Raw genomic sequence first — 21,150 nt, forward strand, 5'->3', positions numbered from 1 at the left:
TCATTGCTGGTGGGATTGCAAACTGGTACAACCACTCTGGAAATCAGTTTGGTGGTTCCTCCAGAAATCGGACATAGTACTACCGGAGGACCCAGCTATACCACTCCTGGGCATATACCCAAAAAATACTTTTTTTTTTTTTTTAAAGAGAAGCTAATAGCCTTCTCAAGATGTTTATTTAGATCTTAGGCCTTCCCTTCATTTTTACTATGCCTAAAGTCTTATACAGCTTCTGATTGGAGCTTAAGACATTTCTCAGAGTCTTAATTGGTCCTAAGGTCTTTCCCATATTCTTACTGAGTCTTAAAGCATTTCTGAGTTCTCCTGGGCCCTAACGCATTCCCAAATTCTTACTGGTGTCTAAAGCCAACTGCAGGTTCCAGTGTCCTAAGATTTTTCCTGTGTTGACACTGGCATGTAAGGCTTCACTGTGTTCTCACTGATTCTCAAAGCTTTGCCTAGATTATCATTATAGATTAAAACATTACTGAAGGACTCCCTGTTGTCTAAAGTCTTTTCCAAGTTATAAAGAATCTATAAGGTCTTTGACACCTCTTCACTGGGTTGAAAACCTTCTCCATGCTCTCACTGTGGTTTAAAAGCTTCCACAGGCTATTACTTGAGCTTAAAGCAGGCACACCTATGTGTGTCTCAATGGGGCCTAAATTTTTCCCTTGTTCTCATAGGATTTTCATTTTAAACTCAACTTAAAAAAATAAGTTTTATTTATTTTATTTATATGAGTACAATGTCAGTGTTTTCAGACGTATCAGAAGAGGGCACTGGATTTCATTATAGATGGTTGTAAGCCACCATGTGGTTGCTGGGAATTGAACTCAGGACTTCCAGAAAAGCAGTCAGTGCTCTTAACCTCTGAGCTGTATCTCCACCTTCACACAGGATCTTAATGTTTCCTTAGATTCTGATTGGAATATAAGGACTTCCAAGGTTGTACCTTGACCCTAAATTTTTCTGAGATTTTTTAAAATGACTATGGACTTCCTGGATTGTCATTGGGTTCTAAAGCCTTATGTATGCTCTCATTTGGTCTTAAGGTTCTCACTGGAGCCTAAGGCATTAGCCAGGTCTCATTATGCCACAGGCTGGCCAACCTTGGCCTCTCTCAACCCACAGGAGAAACAGGATCCTGGTCAGGTCAGCAAGGCGTTGGAGAAGAAAAAATAACAGACACGACACAAGGAAGTGCAGGATCTGAATATATTTCTCAAAATGGCATCAGACTTTTACAGTCATTACAAAAGAGAAAAGAAAAATTTGGCAGCTCAGCGTTCATCTGAGGCCATCTAAAACACACTGAGTCTAAAACAGCAGCCATCTCCTCTGGACTGGTGCAGCACCCCTGGGCTCCAAGCATGCTCGGGCCTGCATGGGCCTGGCCTGAGTCCTGGGGGGCTGCAGATGAGTGTGAGATTCCCAGAGGGACCCCCACACTCAAATCCCGGGAACAACGACCCCACACACCACCAAGACACAGACTTGATGCAATCTGTAAGAGGCTTTTTATTCCAGCTAGCTGGGGCGAGACTCATATCCTTCGCAGGGTTAGAGGAGTCTGGCCCAGAGCAAGGTCTTAGGCAGCTTTTTATTCCTGTGCAGTTGCTGGGGCAAAAGGGAAGACTGGGGTAAGGGGAAGAAGGTACGGGGTGGTTTCTGATTGGTGCTGGCTTGTGCTAGGGTCCAGGAGCGGGCTAGCCACCTTGGCAATTGTTTTGGGCCAGGTTGTTTCTGGGTTCTCGGGCCAGGTTGTCTTGGTTCCCTTGTTTCTGGGTTCTGGAAGCAGCTGGTCTCCCATTGTTTTTAGGTTCTGGGAGCCGGTCTCCCACTGAGTTTAACTAATGGCCAAATTCCCACAGTACAGTTTGAAAACTTAATCTTACATTCCCTCCTCTTCTATTGGAACTAGTTCTAATCTTAGAATGTCTGACTCTGATCTTTTTAAGGCTTGATATTGTTGACAGAGTATGAGCACTTGAACCGTACTAATTTTTTTTCTGATAAATCTTACCTGCCTATTCAAGGTGCAAGATTTAAAGGTCAGCAAAAGGAACGGGATTATTAATGGGCCCATCAGGGACTCGCCGCTACACCAAGCCCCAGAAGAACTGCCAGGGTCATGGTTACCAGTTCTCTCTCTTTTTTTTTTTTCCACGTGTAAGAGGTTTAATTGAGAGGGAGTAGGGGTAGTGGTGCGGAAAGAGAGGAGAGAGAGAGAGCGAGCAAGATGGAGGAATGTTCTCATATATATATGGGTTGTGACGTAGCAGTCACAGGTAAAGGTGGGAGGTGAGCCCAACGGATTCTGGGAATATGGTGGCTGTTGCCCTGGCAACAGGTCTGTGAACCCGTCCATGTATCACGTATACTGTGTCTCTATCCTGGAACTGGTGTGGTACTTGGAAGTCACCAGGCTTGTCTCTGGACACACTCGAGAGCCTTTAACCTGGCAAGGGAGTGGTGGAGTAAAAAGACTCATTTACTAGAATAGCACTGAGTGCAGCAGCCAGAGGGGGGATGCCATACAGAAGCTCAAAGGATGTGAGCTAAAATTTCTCTAGAGTATTTCCAGCTCAGAAAAGGGCATAGGGAAGGAGGACTGTCCAGTCTATTATACCAGTCTCAATTGACAATTTGGTTAAGGTCTCTTTTATGGTTCTATTAATTTTCTCTATCTGTCTTGAACTTTGGGGTCTGTAAGCACAATGTAATTTCCATTCTACCCCAAGGATCTTGGCCAGTCCCTGACTTATCTGGACAACAAAAGCGGGTCCGTTGTCTGACCCAATTACCTTAGGTAGACCAAACTGTGGAAAATTTTCTTCTATTATCTTCTTGGCCACTATTTGAGCAGTTTCTTTTTTATAAGGGAAAGCCTCAGTCCATCCAGAGAAGGTATCTATAAACACTAAAAGATACTTGTTACCATATCTGGCAGGTTTAATTTCAGTGAAATCTGTTTCTCAATGCTCACCAGGTTTCTGGCCTCTCAAGTGGGGCCCCTTAAGGGCCCTGGAAAAGGAGGTATTGACAAGTTGGCAGGCATTACAAGTCTTAAAAATGTTTTCAGTCATTTTAGAGAGTCCCAGTATATGACAAGGAGACTGTTTTACTAGTTCCTGCATCTTTTTAGATCCTAGATGGGTTAAGCGGTGTAGCTGATCAAGATAATTTTGAGCTTCAAGCTGGGGTAAGGTATATTTTTCAGTTCCAGTTTCCCTTATTTTATATGGTGATTCTTCCTGGTAGCATTTTCTTGTAGTCTTCGGGATTGTATTTAAAGGGGCCAGGTCTCCCAGTATCTGGATCAGCTATCACTATCAGAATATTTAGTCCTTGGGCTGCTCTCTTGGCCTCAGCATCTGCCTGCTGGTTCCCTCTAGCCACCCAGTCATTGGTATGCTGGTGACCCGGGCAGTGTATAATGGCCACTTTGTCTGGCAGGTGGATGGCCTCTAGGAGTGCTAAGATCTCAGCTCTGTTTTTAACATCTTTTTTTTTTTTTTTTTTTTTTTTTTACCAGAGGCGAGCAGCCCTCTTTGTAGATGGTGTCATTGACGTGGGCCGTGGTGAAGGCATACCTGCTGTTTGTGTAGATGTTGAACCTCTGCCCCTTAGCCAGTCGCAGGGCTTGAGTCAAAGTTATTAATTCTGCTCGCTGAGCCAAGGATTTCTCAGGCAGACTGTTAGCCCAGATGATCTTTCACAATCGCCGCCCTCCTCTTACCTTTAACTATGTAACTACTGTCGTCTGTATACCAGTCTGTAGCCCCTGGCCACAGGTCGTGGCGTGTTAGCTAGGATAACTTGGCAGGAATGGAGGATGGTCTCTTTAGTGGTTTCAGGAAGCAGGGTGGCTGGGTTAAGGATGGCAGGAGTGGGGCGATTTTTTTTCTTGGCTTCCCTGTTCATTAACTGGCAGCAGGGGTGTGTTTCAGGGAGACTGGCAGGGGCTCCAGACCTCCAGTTGGAGGAGGCAGGGGCTGCAAAAGTCACTTTACTTAGGAGAAAACTCTGATAGTGGGTCATGTAGGCATTTGAGAGCCCAGTGTCCTTTTTTCTTTTCTTTCTTTCTTTTTTTTCTCTTTGCAGTATGCACATTGATCTTTTTCAAGCAGTCTCTGGTGGGGGTTGCCCAGGTGTCCTGCCTGTCCTGCTTTTTTTTCCCCCCTTGGCTCTATGTAGGAGTCTTTACCTATCACTGCTGCCAAGATCCATATCAAATTCTGATTCTGCCTCTTTTTTTTTTATTATTCTCACATTTTCCTTACTCCTGCTTTAATTCCTAGCCAAATTGGTGGGCTTCCATGCTGCCCCTTAGAGACCCCGTCACTAGAAGCTGGCAGTTAGATACGCAGTCTCTCCCTACTTTTGGAAGTGTTGTCCCAGTCAGGACAGTCTAAGAGGAACCCAGCATCAGTGATGTTTTGCAACTGGGAGGGCCATGGGCCTGCAGCGGAGGGATTTGGGTGTTTGCAAGAGCTGCCACTGGGGGAAGGCACTCAGGGGAAGGATTTAGGCATTCTCTCATGAGGCACTCTTCTGGGTGGGGCCAGTGAGATTCTTGAGGGGTGCTGATGAAAGAGTTAAATTTGACACTTGTGCTGGCTAATGAGAAAATTGCAGGTTTGAGGAAAACACAGTGAACCAAGGTCGAGCATGTCCAGATGGGCCTGGGCAGGGGCAGGTGAGCTGTTGGGACATTCTGGGAACTAGCAGGCTGGGAAGATGAGGAAGAGAAAGCATGCAAAGATATGTCCGGGTGGGCTCTGGCACGACCCAACTGAGTAATGGGTCATCTGGTCCTCTTAGATATGGTTTAAGGTCAGTCAGATGCTCTGTTGACTCGGATTACCACCCTTAGAAAATTTCCGCCCTGATCTGCACGTACACTAGCTGATATTTGAATTAGCCAATCATATATAGCCACACCAATTCCTTTGTTCCCTCAGACCTTTTCCCTATATAAACCCCTAACCCCTGAGCCTCATGATCGATTCCTCTATCTCCTGCGTGAGATATATGTCGATCCAGAGCGCTCTGAAATTGAACTGCCTCATGTGTTTACATCAAGACAGTCTCTCGTGATTCCTTGGGTGCACGTCCTCCCGAGATTTGAGTGGGGGTCTCCCCACAGGGGTCTTTCACTGAGGCCACTGCTGCCTGTGGTGGAGGCAAGTGAGGTGGCTCAGGATGAGGTTGGGGAGGAGGTCTGACTGAGTGTCAGGGTAAATCTTTTTAGGAGCCACTAGGGAGGCTCCTGAGAGTCAGAGGTAGTTGAAGCCACTCTCAAGGGCTCTTCACTATTTGGGTTCTTATGGCTTTGCAGGGCCAGGACTCGGGAGTCTGGTCTTCCAGGGAGCTCAGGTGTCTGAACTCATGGCAGAGGACTGAATGTGAGGTCTTCTCACAAGTGATATATGGTTGCTGGTCGGGGTATCTCCCCGGTCCCTGTTGGAAAACAATATCTTTAACAGCTTGTATCATGTCCAAGTCAAATATTTCTTCTGGTGGCCATCTTACATTAAAGACAGACCATTTATGCCAAGATCCCTTTTTAACTTTAACTGAGAGATTGTGAACTCAGTCCCTAACTTCTGTCCAGTGGTCTAGAGTCAAGGTCAGTGGGGTCACAATACTCTGCCCTATTGTCAACGTATACATACACACACACACACACACACACACACACACCCCAAAACGACAAAGGAAACAGAGAACAAAAAGCCTGAAGCACACTCAGCCACTCCGAGAGCGCTGAACTGAAAGAAACCGAGACAGGCGGGGCCTCCGAGTGCTGTTCTATTCAACCAAAGTGTGGCACTCCTCCAAAATACCTGTGGAGGGCTCCCGTATGTCTCCCCTCTTGAGGCGTCCCTCAAGATGGGCGACTGCAGCTGGCCAGCTAGGAGAGTAGAGGCTCGAATCTTGAACGCTCTTCTGCTGCACACACACACACACACACACACACACACACACACTCAGCTCAAGGTCCTGCCCATCCTTAGTAAAGGCCCACTATGCTAATCTTTTGGGCTAATCAATGCCCGACCTTTCTCATTATCTTCCTAACAATGTTAGAGGCAATTAGTCTGAATGTGTAATATTGCCTGAGAAATTCCAAGCCAGGGTTTGGCTAGGATGTTGGAACATTGGTGGAGGTCAGAGAGCAACGTTTAATTTTGTCTAGCTATTAGTAAATCATATCTTGGTGGGCATCTAGCATGTGAGACTATAGCAAGGACTTATCTGGGCTACCTCTGAGTTAGGGGTTGCAGGAGACGGTTTCCTTGAAGCTTTTTGCCTCATAAACTGCTGTCATGCAAAGTGTGCATGGCATCATTACTGCCAAAAGTTTTGTTACAGTCTCACAGATTCTATAAGGCTGTTGGCAGCTTTTCATTTTCATTGATTGTGCAGGCACTTGCCATGTTCTTGCTTGAGCATAGCATATTCTTCAGGTTCCCACTGGAAAATAAGGCCTTCCCCGGGTTATTACTGGGTCCTAAACATTCTACAGGTTCTCAGTGGGGTAGAGGCTTTATCAAATTCTCTCTTGGATCTAAGTCCTTCTCTAGGCACATTGAGGCTTCAGACCTTCCTCAGATTTTGACTCTTACTATACATTTTCTGCAAATATTCATTGGAGCTTATGGAATTCCTCTGGGTCTACAGGAGGCCTAAGGCCTTTCCTATGTTCTCAGTCAGTCATAAAGCTTCCCCAGGTTTTCACCGGGGACTAAGGCCTCTCCCAGTTTATAACTGGGGCATAAGGCCTTCCTTGGTTTCACTTGAGCCAAAGGCCTTCTAAGATTCTTTCTGATCTCTAAAGCCTTCCACAAGTTGTTACTGGGACTTAAGGCCTTCCTAGGTCATTACTGGATGTAAGACTTTCCCTGTTCTCACTGTTTCTTAAGTTCTTGTGCAGGCTTTCACTGGATGGAGCCTAAGGCAATATCAGATATCACTATGCCTAAAATATTCCCTAGTTCTCAGGGGTTCTCTAAGACCTGCAATAGTTTTGTTTTTCTTTTTAAACTGGATCTGAAGGCCTTCTCCCTGTAGCCTAAAGTCTTCATTGGTTCTCACTGGGGCTTATGTCTTTTCTAGGTTCACACTGGGATCTAAGGACTTTCCAAATTTCACATTGAAATCTTAAGCCTTCCTAAGGTTCTTATTGGAGCCAAAAATCTCCTAAAAGTTCTTATTTAGGGATTAAGACATCCCCCAGGTTATCCCTGGGTTCAAAAGTCTTCCCTGTGTTCTCATTGGATCTGAAAGCCTTGCTCGGTTTCTTAGTGGAGCCTAAGGTATTAACCAGGATCTAACTGGGGCCTAAAGATTTCCCCCAAATTCTCAGAAGGTATACATGGTTTTAATTGGGACAGAAGACATTCCCCGTTTTCTCACTGTGGTCTAAATCTTTATGCAAATTCTCATTCAAGCTAGCAGCCTTCTACATGTCATGAATGGATTCTAGAGCCTTCTTCCAAATTTTATTGAGACCATAGGCTTAGCATGTTGTCACTGGATCCTAAACTTTCTATTGGTTCTCACTCAGGCTTAAGGCCTACTTCAGGTTCTATGTGTGATCTAAGGTCTCCTCCAAAGTCTTACTGAGGCCTAAACCTTCCCCAGATTGTCACTGGTGCCTAATCCCTTCCCAGATTGTCACAGAGTCTAAGATCTTTCCCACATTCTCATTGGGTCTTAAAGCCTTTCCCAGGTTCTTTCTGGAGCCTAAAGTTCACTGGGTCCTAAAAATTTTTTACATATTCTCATAGATTCTATAAGAACTTAGACCAGTATCACTGGGTCTAATGTCTTTCCATATTCTTCAAGTTTCAGGGGTCTAACCATTTTCTCACATTCTCACTGGCTCTGTAAGGCATCTAATAGTTCGTTGCTATTCTTTTTGTTTCCCCTTCCCTTCTCCCTCTTGCTCTGGGTCCCCGCTCACTCAGGCCCTCACTTGCACCCTGCCCGGTGTTTTGCTATTCTTAAGACCTTTTTTATGTTCCCACTGTGGCCTTAAACTTTTTGCAGGTTCTTCCTGAGGCACTGTGTCTAAAGTCCTTTGCCATTTTCTTTCTGGGGCCTACAATATTCTATAGGTGCTCACTTGGGCTTAAGGCCTTCCCTAGGATCTCACTAATTCCATCTCTAAAGTCTCTTTGAAGCCTTAGGCCTTGGCTAGAATCTCACTGGTGCCTAAAACCTTTTAAATATTCACACTGATTCTTGAGACTTAGCTTCTTACTGTGATCCAAGGGCTTCCCCCAAGTCTCATTGAGGCCTAAGGCCTTCCCCAGAATCTCACCATGACTTAAAACTTCTACAGATCCTCACTGAGTCTTAAGGCCTTCTCCACATACCTACGGTGATCTAAGACCTTTTAAAGTTTCATTTATGCCTGAAGCCATGCTCAGGTTCTCAGTGGGCTAAATCTTTCGACAGATTCTCACTGAGGCTTAAGACATTCCTCTGAGTCTCATAGTACCTAAGGCTTTTCCCTGTTCTTACTTGGTCTTAATGTTTCTCTTGGTTCTTATGAGGATCAAGGACTTCCCCATGTTTTTACTTGGAATGAAGGCCTTTCTAGGTGGTAACTGCAGCCTAAAGCCTTCCTTGTGTTCTCACAGGTTCTTAAACGTTTATCCATGTGTTCATGGAAGGTAAAACAGTACGGGGCCTGAAATATTTACTAAGTTCACACAACCTGGGGATATGTATAGAAGTTTTAAGCCATGGAGGGAGTCTGGATCACAGAAACCAAGTACAAGTTTTATAAGGCCTTTGACAGGTTTTCACCGGGACTGAAGGCTTTCTCCATGTTTTCACTGTGGACAAAATGCGTCTACAGGTTCTCACTGCAGTCTAAGGCTTTCCCTAGTCTCATTGAGAAAGGTTTTAGACTTTCCCCACATTCTTGCAGGAGGCTAAAACTTTCTAGAGGTTTTCATGATGCCTAAGGCCTTTTCCAGGTTTTGATTGCAACACTTTGCCTTTCTTCCCTAGAATCTCATTGAGGCTTAAGGCCTTCCCAGGTTTTTTTTTTCCCTTGGGACCTTAAACCTTCTACAGGTTTAACCTTTGGGATATAAGGCCTCTCAGATTCTGAAAGAAGCTGAAACCCTTATAGAGGTTCTCAGTGAGCCTTATGCACTTCTCCGAGTTCTCTCTTGGACTTAAGGCCTTTTCTAAAGTCTCAATGAAGCCCAAGGCCTTCTAATTATTTTCACTGGGGTCTAAGGACTTCTCAAGCTTTCCTGTGGTCTAAGATCTTCCAAGTTGGGATAACTTTTTTTACATTGTGTGAAGAAATGTCTCTGTATTTTCAATTATAATTCTGTATTGTAATTTATGTGGCCTATCCTCATCTTTCTATTTTGTAATTATTTGTTCTTCCTCACCTGACTAAAGACAATCTAGAATTGTATCAGAGTTGCCTTGCTGCTGATTGGTTATAATAAAGATCTGATGGCAAATAGCTGTGTAGGAACTGGGGCCAGAACTTCCAAGAGAGGGGCGGGGAATCCTGGGAGAAGAAAGCATGTGTCAGATTTGGGAGGGGGACATGGTAAGGAACAGACACAGCCTGTAGAGAAGTACAGAGGTATAGATATTTCCACATGGTCGGTGTATAGGCTAGATAGTTGAGTTAAGTTAGATTAGCTAGCTGAGAGACTGCCCAAGCAAATGGTCTAAGCTGTAAGCTATATAGAAGACTCCTTATCATTATTTATACCACTGGAGGCTCCAAGAAATCCTGCTACACCTTTCTATGTTATCACTTAACTTAAAGACTTGCCCAGGTTCTCACTTGAGTATAAGCCATTACCCAGGGTCTCAATGGGACCTAAAAATTTTCACAAATTTTCTGGTCTGTAAAGGTTCAACAGGTTTTCAATGGGTATGAACAGTTCCTTATACCTCCACTGTGGTCTTGTCTTAGTCAGGGTTTCTATTCCTGTACAAACATCATGACCAAGAAGCAAGTTGGGGAGGAAAGGGTTTATTCAGCTTACATTTCTACATTGCTGGCTTCCCCTGGCTTGCTCAGCTTGCTTTCTTATAGAACCCAAGACTACCAGCCCACAGATGGTACCACCGACAAGGTCCCCTCACCCTTGATCACTAAGTGAGAAAATGTCCCACAGCTGGATCTCATGGAGGCATTTCCCCAACTGAAGCTCCTTTCTCTGTGATAACTTCAGCCTGTGTCAAGTTGACACTGCCAGTACAGGTCTACAACATTCTTCATGTTGTCAGTGTGGCTAAAGGCTTTCCCTAGGTTCTCACTGATATTTTCAACCTTCTCCAGTGTCTCATTTAGATCTTAGATCTTACCCAGGATCTCACTGGGTCTACAAGCATCTACATGCTCTCACTGTATTAAAGCCTTCTCCAATTTGTCACTGCAATCTTGAGGCCAAAAGGTCTCCAGGTTCACCAAGGCCTAAAACCTATAGAGTTTCATTAGAGCTTAAGACATTCCTCAACATCTCCCTAGAACCTAAGGCCCTTCATGTTCTCACTGTGCCTTAAAGCTTTACCCAGGCTATCACTGGAGACTAAGGAGTTGTCTTAGTTCTTCCATTGCTATGAACATACATCATGAGCAAGGAAATTTTTATAAGGACAATATTTAATTGGGGATGGCTTACAGGTTTAGAGATTCAGTCCTTTATCATCAATGTGGGAGCATGGTAGCGCCCAGGCAGGCATGGTGCAGCAGGAGCTAAGAGCTCAACATCTTGTTCCCAAGGCAGACTGGAGAAGAGTGGCACCCTCAAGCAGCCAGGAGGAAGCTCTCATATCCCACACCCACAGTGACACTCTTCCTCCAACATGGCCACACCTCCAAATAGTGTCAAATATGTGAGTGAATATCTCATATATAAATCTCACAGATTTACACTGGATATGAAGGCCCTTCCTAGGGTCTAACTGGACTAGAAAACCTTCTAAAGCTTCTGAGTGTGGCCCAAAGACTTCCTATTTTGCTACTGGGGTCTAAGACTTTCCTCCGGTTCTAACTGAGTCTTAAGCCTTGCCAGTGTTCTCACTGTAACATAAGCCATAACCTTGGATTTCTTTGGGTCCTAAAACAGATCCCCATTTCTCACTGTGGCCTCAAAGTTAGTGCAGGTTCAATTTGGTCCTGAGGCTTTTTCCATGATCCAACTGTGAACTAAGGACCTTTGCAAATTCTCATTGATGCCTAAGGTTTCCTAAGGTGCCTAAAACATTCTACAAGTATTCACTAGGGAGTAAAGATTTCCCAGTTTCTCAATGATGTCTAAGCCTTCTCTGTGTTCTCACTGCGTCTTAAAGCCTTTCCCAGGTTCTTGGTGGAGCTACAAGCATTTATTCAGGGTGTCTCCGGGTCTTAAAATTGCTCACATTCTCATAGGGTCTTTTAGACCACTGGTAGTCTTTCACTGGGTTTGAGGTCTTCTCCATGATCTTACTGTGGCCTAAGAGATTCTACAAATTCTCTCTGAGCCTAAAGACCTTCACATCTCACTAAATTTCTATGAATTACCACTGAGACTTCAGGTTTTCTCCACAGTCTTCCTAGAGCCTAAAACTTTCTATAGGCTAGTTGGTGAGCCTGGTAGTTTCTTCAGGATTGAACTACAGCAGCCTGATGTCTGCATGCTGAAAGGTCTGCACTGTACCTGCTGGTTTTTGCCTGGTGTTTACCTGCCTATAAGACTGGTCTTCAGCTGCTAAGTCGTATTTGGTGTTTGCTATGGGACTCAACTGCTGACAAGGAAGATTGAGCTCATCCCCAGAGAACTCTTGCTGAACAGGTCCACTCCCCATATCCTAATAACTTTTCTCTTCTACTACCTCATCTGGGTGTTTCGCTAGAGGAGAGGTTGAACCTTTGTTAAAATTAGGTTGTGAAAAAAACTTGTGCAAACATATAAGCCCTTCCTAAGTCTTTCATCAGGGCATAAAACCACCTACAGGTACTCACTGGGTCCTAAGACCTTCTGACATTCTCACCAGGATCTAAGGCTACCTTTGTGTTCTCTCTGGGCCTTAAAGTCTTACCAAGGTTCTTTTGGTTTTTTTAAAGATTTATCTATTTATTATACGTAAGTACACTGTAGCTGTCTTCAGACATTCCAGAAGAAGGGGGGTCAGATCTTTTTATGGATGGTTGTGAGCCACCATGTGGTTGCTGGGATTTGAACTCAGGACCTTTGGAAGAGCAGTCAGTGCTCTTAACTGCTGAGCTATCTCTCCAGCCCCTTACCAAGGTTCTTATTGTAAGACTAAGGCATTACTCTGGGTCTCACTGTTGCCTAATATCTTTCTCAAGTATGTAGAAGAATTTTAATTCAGCAACATGGTTGCTCTGGAAATGGATAACAACTCAAAACCTTCTGGATCTATATGATATGGCTGGAGTGCAGACAGGCCCTTGATTCCACTATGGTCTGGGTGAAACAGAGACATGCTATTAGTACACACCTTTAATTCCTAACAATGAAGGTAAGGTTAGTGTGTAGAAGGAGGCAAGTTTGAAAGTGACATCTGTAACTCCTCCGCTGGGGACCCTGTACTCAGTTCAGTGGATGGCTGTGAGCCTCTACATCTATATTATTCAGGTACTGTCAGAACCTCTCAGGAGATAGCTATATTTAGGCTGGCTTGCCTTTCCTTCGGTCTCTGCTCCATAGTTAATCTCTGCAACTCCTTCCTTGGGTATTTGGTTCCCCCTTTTAAGAAGGAATGCACTGTCCACCTTTTGGTCTTCCTTCTTCTTGAGTTCCTTGTGGTTTGTGGATTGTTCTTCCTGTATTCCAAACTTCTGGGCTAATAACCACTTATTAGAGGACCAATGGAACTGAGGGGTTTGCAGCACCTTAGGACGAACAACAATATGAACTAACTAGTACCCTCAGAGCTCCCAGGGTCTCAACCACCAACCAAGGACCACACATGGAGGGGTCTGATGGTTCTGGCAGTATGTGTATGGTAGAGGATTGCAATTTGATCATCAATAGGAGAGGAGCTTGGCCCTGTGAAAGTTCTGTGCCCCAGTATAGGGGAATGCCAGGGCCAATAAGTGGGAGAGGGTGGAGTGGCAGGCATGGGGAGGGGGGAGGCAACAGGGGTTTGTTTTTGTTGTTTTTGTTTGTTTGTTTTTTGGAGGGGAAACTGGGAATGGAGAAATTTACATGTAAATAAAGAAAATATCTAATAAAAATAAAAAGAAAGTGACATCTGAGAGACAGACAAAGTAAGGTCTTCTACAGGTTTCCACTAGGTCTGCAGGCCTTCCCCATTTTCTCAACTGTGGCCTATAATCTTCTTTAGGTTCACACTGGGGTTTAAGGCCTTCCATGTACCCTACTGAGGACTAAGGCCTTCCCCTGATCCTCACTGGGCCTGAAACCTTCCATGAGTACTTGAAGCACAATAAGACATTCTTTTAGTATCCAGAATAGTTTAAAATTCTATGGATCACCTGCCAATTCCTGTTGTAAACAATATGTCTAATTCTCTAGTTATACTTATTACATGGGATTTGCAAATTTTGCACATAGTTAGGTTACGAGGAGTGCTAATGAGATTTACCTTTTTTTATTCTAACTGTATGCTTCCTGGAATACCTGTATCTCTGTTTCCATGGTATTAACTATTTTATGTAATGTATTAATTGATTGTGATACTGCATATAATACTTTGCCTGTGTATCCTTTAATTTTTTTGTATACAATAGCATGCCTTTATAGGTTGAACAGTGGCTGCTGCTACTCCTCTGCCAATAATACCTCAGATGCATTCTGCTAAACAAATCTTTCAATGGCTGTATGGTTTTATGGAAGTAATTAGCAAAAGTCTCTGGCTGAGGAGGAGTTTCCCAAGTTGCATTGACATCTTGAGTGTATCATCCAGTTTTTCCTATTAGAAATTTTTGCTCTTCTTATGGCAGACATGTCTAAAAGGAAATATTACTATATTTATTTACATCCCAAATGTTACCCTTCTGCCATTCCCCGTCCTCAGATTCTTCCCCCATTCCCCTCCTCTTTGCCTCTGAGAGCTTGTTCCTCTCAGGCATCTCCCCTCCTTGGGGCATCAAGTCTCTGCAGGACCAGGCACATCTTCTCCCACTTAGGCCATAGAAGGCAGTCCTCTGTTACATATATGCTGGTGGCCTTATATCAGCCAATGGATGTCTTTGGTTGGTGGCTCAGTCTCTGGGAGATCCCAGATGTCCGGGTGAGTTGACACTGTTAGTATTCCTATGGGGTTGCCACCGCCTTCAGCTCCTTCAATCATTTCCAGGCAATAGCTTTTAGCATAGCTCCTCTCCAGTTGTTCAAGACCCACACGATGGTCAAGCTGCAGCTACATCTGCTACATAAGAGCGGGAGGCCTAGGTCCAGCTCAGGTATGTACTTTGGTTTGTGTTTCAGATTTTGAAAGCCCAAGGATCCAGGATAGTTAACTCTGTTGGCCTTTCTATGGTATTCCTATCCCCTTTGGGGCCTGCAATCCTTCCTCCTATTCTTTCATAAGCGTCCCCAAGCTTCATCCACTGTTTGACTGTGCATGTCTGTATCTGTTTGAGTCAGCTGCTGGGTGGAGCCTCTCAGAGGACAGCATGCTCCTGTCTGAAAGCACAACAGAGTATCATTCATAGTGTTAGGGATTAGTGCTTGCCAATTTGGGCCGGTTATTGCTTGGCCATTCCCTTAGTGTCTACTCCCTGTCTACAACTAATGTAAGCACGGGGGAGGGAGCAGACAGGATAAATTTTGAGTTGAAACTTTTATAGGTGGATTGGTGTCTCTATTGCTCCACTGGAGCTCCTGTCTGGCTACAGGAGGTCCCTCTTCAGGTTCCATATTCCCAACATAATGTTCAGCAGCCATGATCCAAACAAAGGCAGGACAGCCCAGAAGCAAACTGCAGTGTCCCGAGTTGAACAGCAGAGGGAGACAGAGGTACAAGGAGGTCAGGTAATAAGAATTATAAATTGATAATAAATATATCAATAATTTCAAGGTCTTTAAAGCTGAGAAACACAATTTGGGGTTTATGGGTTGATAGTTTGCATGATTTGACAGGGATGGGTTTAAAGGAAATTGACACTTTGCCAGTTATCATTACAATTTTTACTATCTTAGTTTATCATATCTTCTCAAAAGACAGGGCCATAGATAAGAATTCTGGGCCTTAGAAAAGAGATTAGAGGAAACACTTAAAGGTACAGGAATTTATAGGTTAAAATAAGTGAGAGAGAAAAGAAAATGAAGGTTGGAGACAGGAACTGGAAAAGATGCTAGAAAAAAGATACAGAAATTCATAGATCAGACTGAAGAGCAAAAAGAGAGCAATAAAAAATTGGGAGCAGAATCTAAAGGATGATTCACTAAATCTAGTAAATCAAAATAAGGTAGATGCTACAATATGAGAATTACAACATAAAGAGAAAGCAGGGCCTAGGAGAGAAGATACAGAAATTTATAGAGCAGGATGAAAAACAGAGAGAAAAATTTAAGACTTGACAATATGGCCTAGAGGAGACACTAGAACTAATAGCACAGGAATCTATAGATTAGGATAAGCAACAAAGAGAAAAAAAAATAAGGTTGGTGACAGGTGCTGGAAAAGATGCTAGAACAAAGGCTACAATAGCTCACAGGTCAGACTGAGTGACAGAGAGAAAATAATGAGGATTGGAAGCAAGACTTGAAGGAGAACATTTAAAAACTAATCAATAAATCAAAAAATAAATATCAGAATATCAGAATTACAATATATAGAAAAAATTAAAATGTGGAAGCAGAACCTTGAACAGAGAATACAGAACTTATGGAACAGGAGGAGTGATATGAAACATGAATACAGACCTTAAGTGAGGAACTTAAAATGTTAATTAGGGAAAATACTCAGATAGACACAGAAGATAAAATTAGAGAAAGCCAACCAAAAGTTGTCAGAAAAGAACCTTGAATTTATCTGATTAGTATACAACAAAGACCACCAGATGATGGTTATCCACAGGGTTATCAGGAATTTGAATGGCAACCCATGGTTATATTAGAATTGAGAAAATTTAAGGAAAGTGTCACTAATTTTGGAATGCACTCACAAAGAAATCCTGACTTCTTGGGCTATTAAAAATTAAATAATGCCCCAAGACTGGAAGGATATAGCAAAAGCAATATGAGAACCTGTGTCACATTTACAATGGTTCTCATGGTGGAGAGAAGAAGTAAAGGAGATAGTATGACAAAATAAAGTCAGAGGTAGCAATGATAGTATGATAAGAATGGCCTATCATGCTGGTGGATCTAAAATATTGGTTTTTATTATTTATTTTTTAATATTGTTTTTTTTTAATTCCTCTATATTAACATCCTGAGGAAAGTTTTGCTTATTTTTTTAAATTTTTTTTTTATTTTTTTGTTTTTTGTTTTTCTTTTTTTAAAAATTACTTATTTATCTTTATTTACACTATTTTTTTTTCTTTTTCAAGACAGGGTTTCTCTGTGTAGTCCTGGCTGCCCTGGAATTTACTCTGTAGACCAGGCTGGCCTCGAACTCAGAATCCACCTGCCTCTGCCTCCCAAGTGCTAGGTATTTATCTTTATTTAAATGAATACACTGTTGCTGTCTCCAGACACACCAGAATAGGGCATCAGATCCCATTATATATGGTTGTGAGCCACCATGTGGTTGCTGGGAATTGAACTCAGGACCTCTGGAAGAGCAGTTGGTGCTCTTAACGGCTGAGCCATCTCTTTAGCCCCAAGTTTGCTTTCTTAGTACCTATCATTAATAGAAGTTGGCCAATAAACAGACCTCATTTAAAGTCCTGCTGCAAGGAATGTTAAATGGCCCTACCTTGTGTCAATGTTTTGTACAATAGATGTTAGCATTCTGTCTAAGCTACACCCCACAGTTACCTGGCAACAGCCAGGTAGGCCTGACCCACTACAGAAGAGGCTGCCTGCCCCTTCTTTGCTCTCTTGTTCTCTTGCTCTTCCCTTTTTGCTCCTGCTCTGTCCTCTGGCCCCTCCCCCCTCTGTCCTCATGCCATTCCCCCCTCTCTCTCCACGTGCTCATGGCTGGCTTCTACTCCTCTAGAGTATGAACTCACAGAGGCATCCCCCTCTGCCTTACCTGATTACACCTCCGTAGAACATATCCCCCTCCTCTCTTTATCTTTTTATAAACACATCATTGGTACCAAAACCTGGAACTCAGACTTAGAAACTTTGCAGGTTTACATCCCACCCCAGCTATCACATGGAGATTACGCTCGCTAGCTCAGAACTGGTAAGCCCCTCCCCCACTGGCCAGTGTAAATGTCCACATGGTCCCAGGGGGAGAGTAAGAGCTTGGAGCTACCCCTGTGCTGACCCTCCTTCTAGGACTCTTTCCCTTGGGTGAGACTTTCCTCTCTCCTTTGAGACAGTTTCTTTCTCGAGGCTGAGAATCCCAGGCCAAGCCTGGATAAACTGCTCTCTGAATGCTTGGGGGCATCGGCCCAGAGCTTAACCCCCAATCCCCACGTATCTCACCCATGGGTCAGTCTTCACCACCTTGTTCCTACTTACTGGGATGTCTTGGTCTAATTTACAGTTAACAGAAATCAATATCTCTACATGGCCACTAAACTGGCACTTTCTCGCTAGAGACCTGTAGTGTAGACTTCCCCCTCCTCCTCCCTCATGTTGCAGCCAGCTACAGCCACTGGTTCCATCGGCTCACTGCTGAAAAGTGGGTCTGGCATTGCTCCTTGCCAGGGACTCTGTTTACTGCTGTTCCCCTTCTCACATTCATTTGTGGTTCACCATGGGAAAAGTGGGTTTGGCCCTGCCCCTTGCATCCTGCCAGGCATTCCCTTCAGGAGACTTGCTTTCCCAGCTGCCACTGGGCCCTGCTTGCCTGCTAAAAGCAGCTTTGGCCCTGACCGCTCCTATCTGCCCCTAAAACAGCTTCCACCTTGTCCAAGAAGCACTTTCCTCATAAAGTGAGGGCTAGCAGCACCGTCTGCCTCAAGAATAGCACGCACATTGCTAGGATATGAGAGGCTGCTACTTCAGGCCCTTCCTTTTCCGGGCCCACCACAGACTCTGACAGCCAAAAGCACTGGGCCATGGCTTCCAGCTGCTGGGAAGAAGCCCCACCATCATTCAGCAGCACCTTTGCCCAGTGGGTCCCATGCCGCCAGCCAGGGTGTGCGCCTTGTGCCTCAACTGTACATACACACGCGCCTGTTTCTAGCTCTGCATGCTCAGTTACTCACCAGGTGCTTGGAGCTGCTTCCACCTCTCCACAGCACCTGTACATCAACTCTAAGACAAATGTTTCTCTGCTAATGCAAAAATGTATTTTCCTCTATGTACACAACCTGTACCTACACACATACATAGAGACAAACAGACATATACATTTGGATGCATGGATGGATGGATGGATGGATGGATGGATAGATGGGACAGACCTCCCCAAGCCAAACCATTCAACTAACAACTTTATATCTTATCTCTGGTCTTTTGATACCTTCTTAGATAAAAAAGTTCTTTAAAAATTATTTCAAAGATTAAATGTTGCATAGAATGGGAGTTACAGAAAAATGTTGATAAGTTCAAAGCAGTATTTCATTCTAATGCTCATTATAAGTTCCAAGCAAGATTTTTCATGACCTTGCCTGATTATAATGCACACCTGTGACTTTATACTTGGGCCTAAATGTTTTTCCTTGAACACAAATTTGCCCCAAGTCTATTTCTCTTTTTAGTATAATTATGAAAGCTCATTGCATTTCTTTTTTATTTATTTTTTACTTATTTTTATTTTTTCATTTTTTTGATTTTTCGAGACAGGGTTCCTACAGCTTCTCCCTGGGACGTAAGTCCTTTCCCCCCTGTTTAGAATGGGCTTCAAGGCCTTCCTCACATTCATGACTAGAAAACAATCTCCAAAGTCACATTGAGTCCTTAGGCCTTTGTCAGGCGAAGCATGCTCTCTCTGCCGCAGTGGTTGCTGCAGGGCCAGGGCTGCACCCTGCCACCACTGTCGCGCTGGTCACTGTGGGCCTCTGCAGGGGGTCACCATGCCAGGCACTGGGCACCAGGTGGATGGGGGGAGGGGGAAAAGGGGAGGGTAGAGTGACCTATACCCAACCGGAGTTTCCGTGCTCTGGGCAGCGCAGGTATAGGTGTCTGCCTGCACACTCCGCCCCGCTGGGGGGAATGTCTGGGTCCCAGTCTGTGGGGGGCAATGATAACGAGACAGCCACAAGGGATCCCTAGGCCTCCCAAAAAGCCAGGGACATAGTTCCAGCCTCTGTACATCACAGGCGACGCTGGGTGTCTTGGAGGGGCTTAGAACAAGGGGAGAAGGCGGGTGGGGGGGGGGCTGGGAATTCTCAGTCTGGCTTCCTGGCTGCAAACACTGGGGCCGGGTCATAATGGCGTGTCTAGTTAAAAGGAGGCAATGCATAGTTGTAAGATATTTTATCATAGAAAAGAGAAAAGAAGCTGGCCATGACCACGTGGAGAGAGAAAGGAGGAGGAGGAGGAGGAGAGGAGAGGAGGGAAGAAGAGAAAGAGGGCAAGAGAAGAAGAAAGCAAGAGAGCAAGAGAGAGAGGAGGGGGGCAAACTGCCCCTTATATTGTGGGGCTGGGCTATCTGTCTGTGGGGCGGGGCATACCTGGCTGTAGTATGCCAGGTAGGGTCCAGCTAGAATGCTGGGAGCTTGGGGCATTGTCTACTTGATAGGACACATCTCTCCTGAGAGGGGGTTTGGGGGGTTGGGACTGAAACAGGAGCCAGGGACCCAGGAGGCATGGTTCAACTCCTTCCATCCCTTGCAGGCAGAAATTATCACCTACCAAATCTCCAGAGTTCCAGATCTGTACTCTATCAGGACCAGGTTGCCTGAACAGACCACTGCCCACAGGCCTTTCCTTGGTTCTCACTATGCCCTCAAGCCTTCTTCTAGGTTTTGACTTGAGCTTAAGTGATTTCTCTCAATGGAGTCTAAGACTTTTCCCATGTTCTTACTATGTCTTAAAGTTTCCCAACATTCTATGTGGTATCTAAGACCTTTTCTGGTTATAACTCGGGTGTGTGTCTTCCCTCAATTTCCCTTGATATAAGGCCTTCCTAGTTTCTTACTTGTGTCTAATACCCTCCCAGGTAGTCACTAGGGTCTATGGCTTTCCCTTATATTCTCACTCAATCTTCAAACATTTTTCAGGTTCTCACTGGATCCTAAAGCATTACATAAGTCTCACCGGGCATCAACAATTCCCCAAGTTCTCATGCTTTTTTAAAGGCCTTCAGTAGGTTTTCACTAGATCTGAAAATCTTCCCTATTCTCTCCCTGTAGCCCAAACTTCCTTCAGGTTCGCACTAGAGCTTAAGGCCTTCTCCAGGTTATCACTGTGATTAGAGGCCTTTACCAACTTTTCACTGAGTCCTAAGGCATTCCTCAGGTTTTCACTGGAGACTAGGACACTCTTTAGTTCTCATTTGGGCTTCAGACCTTGTCCAGATTTTCATGGTGATCTGAGGCCTTCTCCAATATCTCTTTGAGGCTGAAGGTATTTTCCAGGGACTCACTATGCCTTAGGCCTTCCCAGACTTTTACAAGTGTCTAAAGTCTTCTGAAGGTACTCAACTCAGACCTCAGTCCTTGATAGTCTGTCAGTCAGTCTTAAAGCCTTGCCTATGCTCTCACTGTAGTCTATGACATTGCTCAATAATTACCAGGGCCTGAAAGTATTCCAAGTTCTCAAAGGATTTATAAGGCCATCTCAAGATTTTCACTAGGTCTGAAGACTTTTCCCATGTTCTCTCTGTGAACTTAAACTTTTGACAAGTTCTATTTCGGTTGATAACTTTTTGGCATTCTCATTTGGAACTAAGTTCTCCTGTCACACTGAGGCTTTCTGGTGGCCTACAACCATTTATAAGCTCTCACTTCAGATTAAGGCATTCCTCAGAGTCTCAATGAGACCTAAGGTTTTGTTCATGTTCTCACTGGACCTTACACTGTATCCAGGATATCTAGTCTTCGCCTGTTTTGAAGCACCACAGCTGCCAAGGAGTCGATCTGTTTCTGGATAGTAAGCACAGTTTCAG

Source organism: Mastomys coucha, unplaced genomic scaffold, assembly GCF_008632895.1.
Source record: "Mastomys coucha isolate ucsf_1 unplaced genomic scaffold, UCSF_Mcou_1 pScaffold21, whole genome shotgun sequence".
Taxonomy (NCBI): Eukaryota; Metazoa; Chordata; class Mammalia; order Rodentia; family Muridae; genus Mastomys; species Mastomys coucha.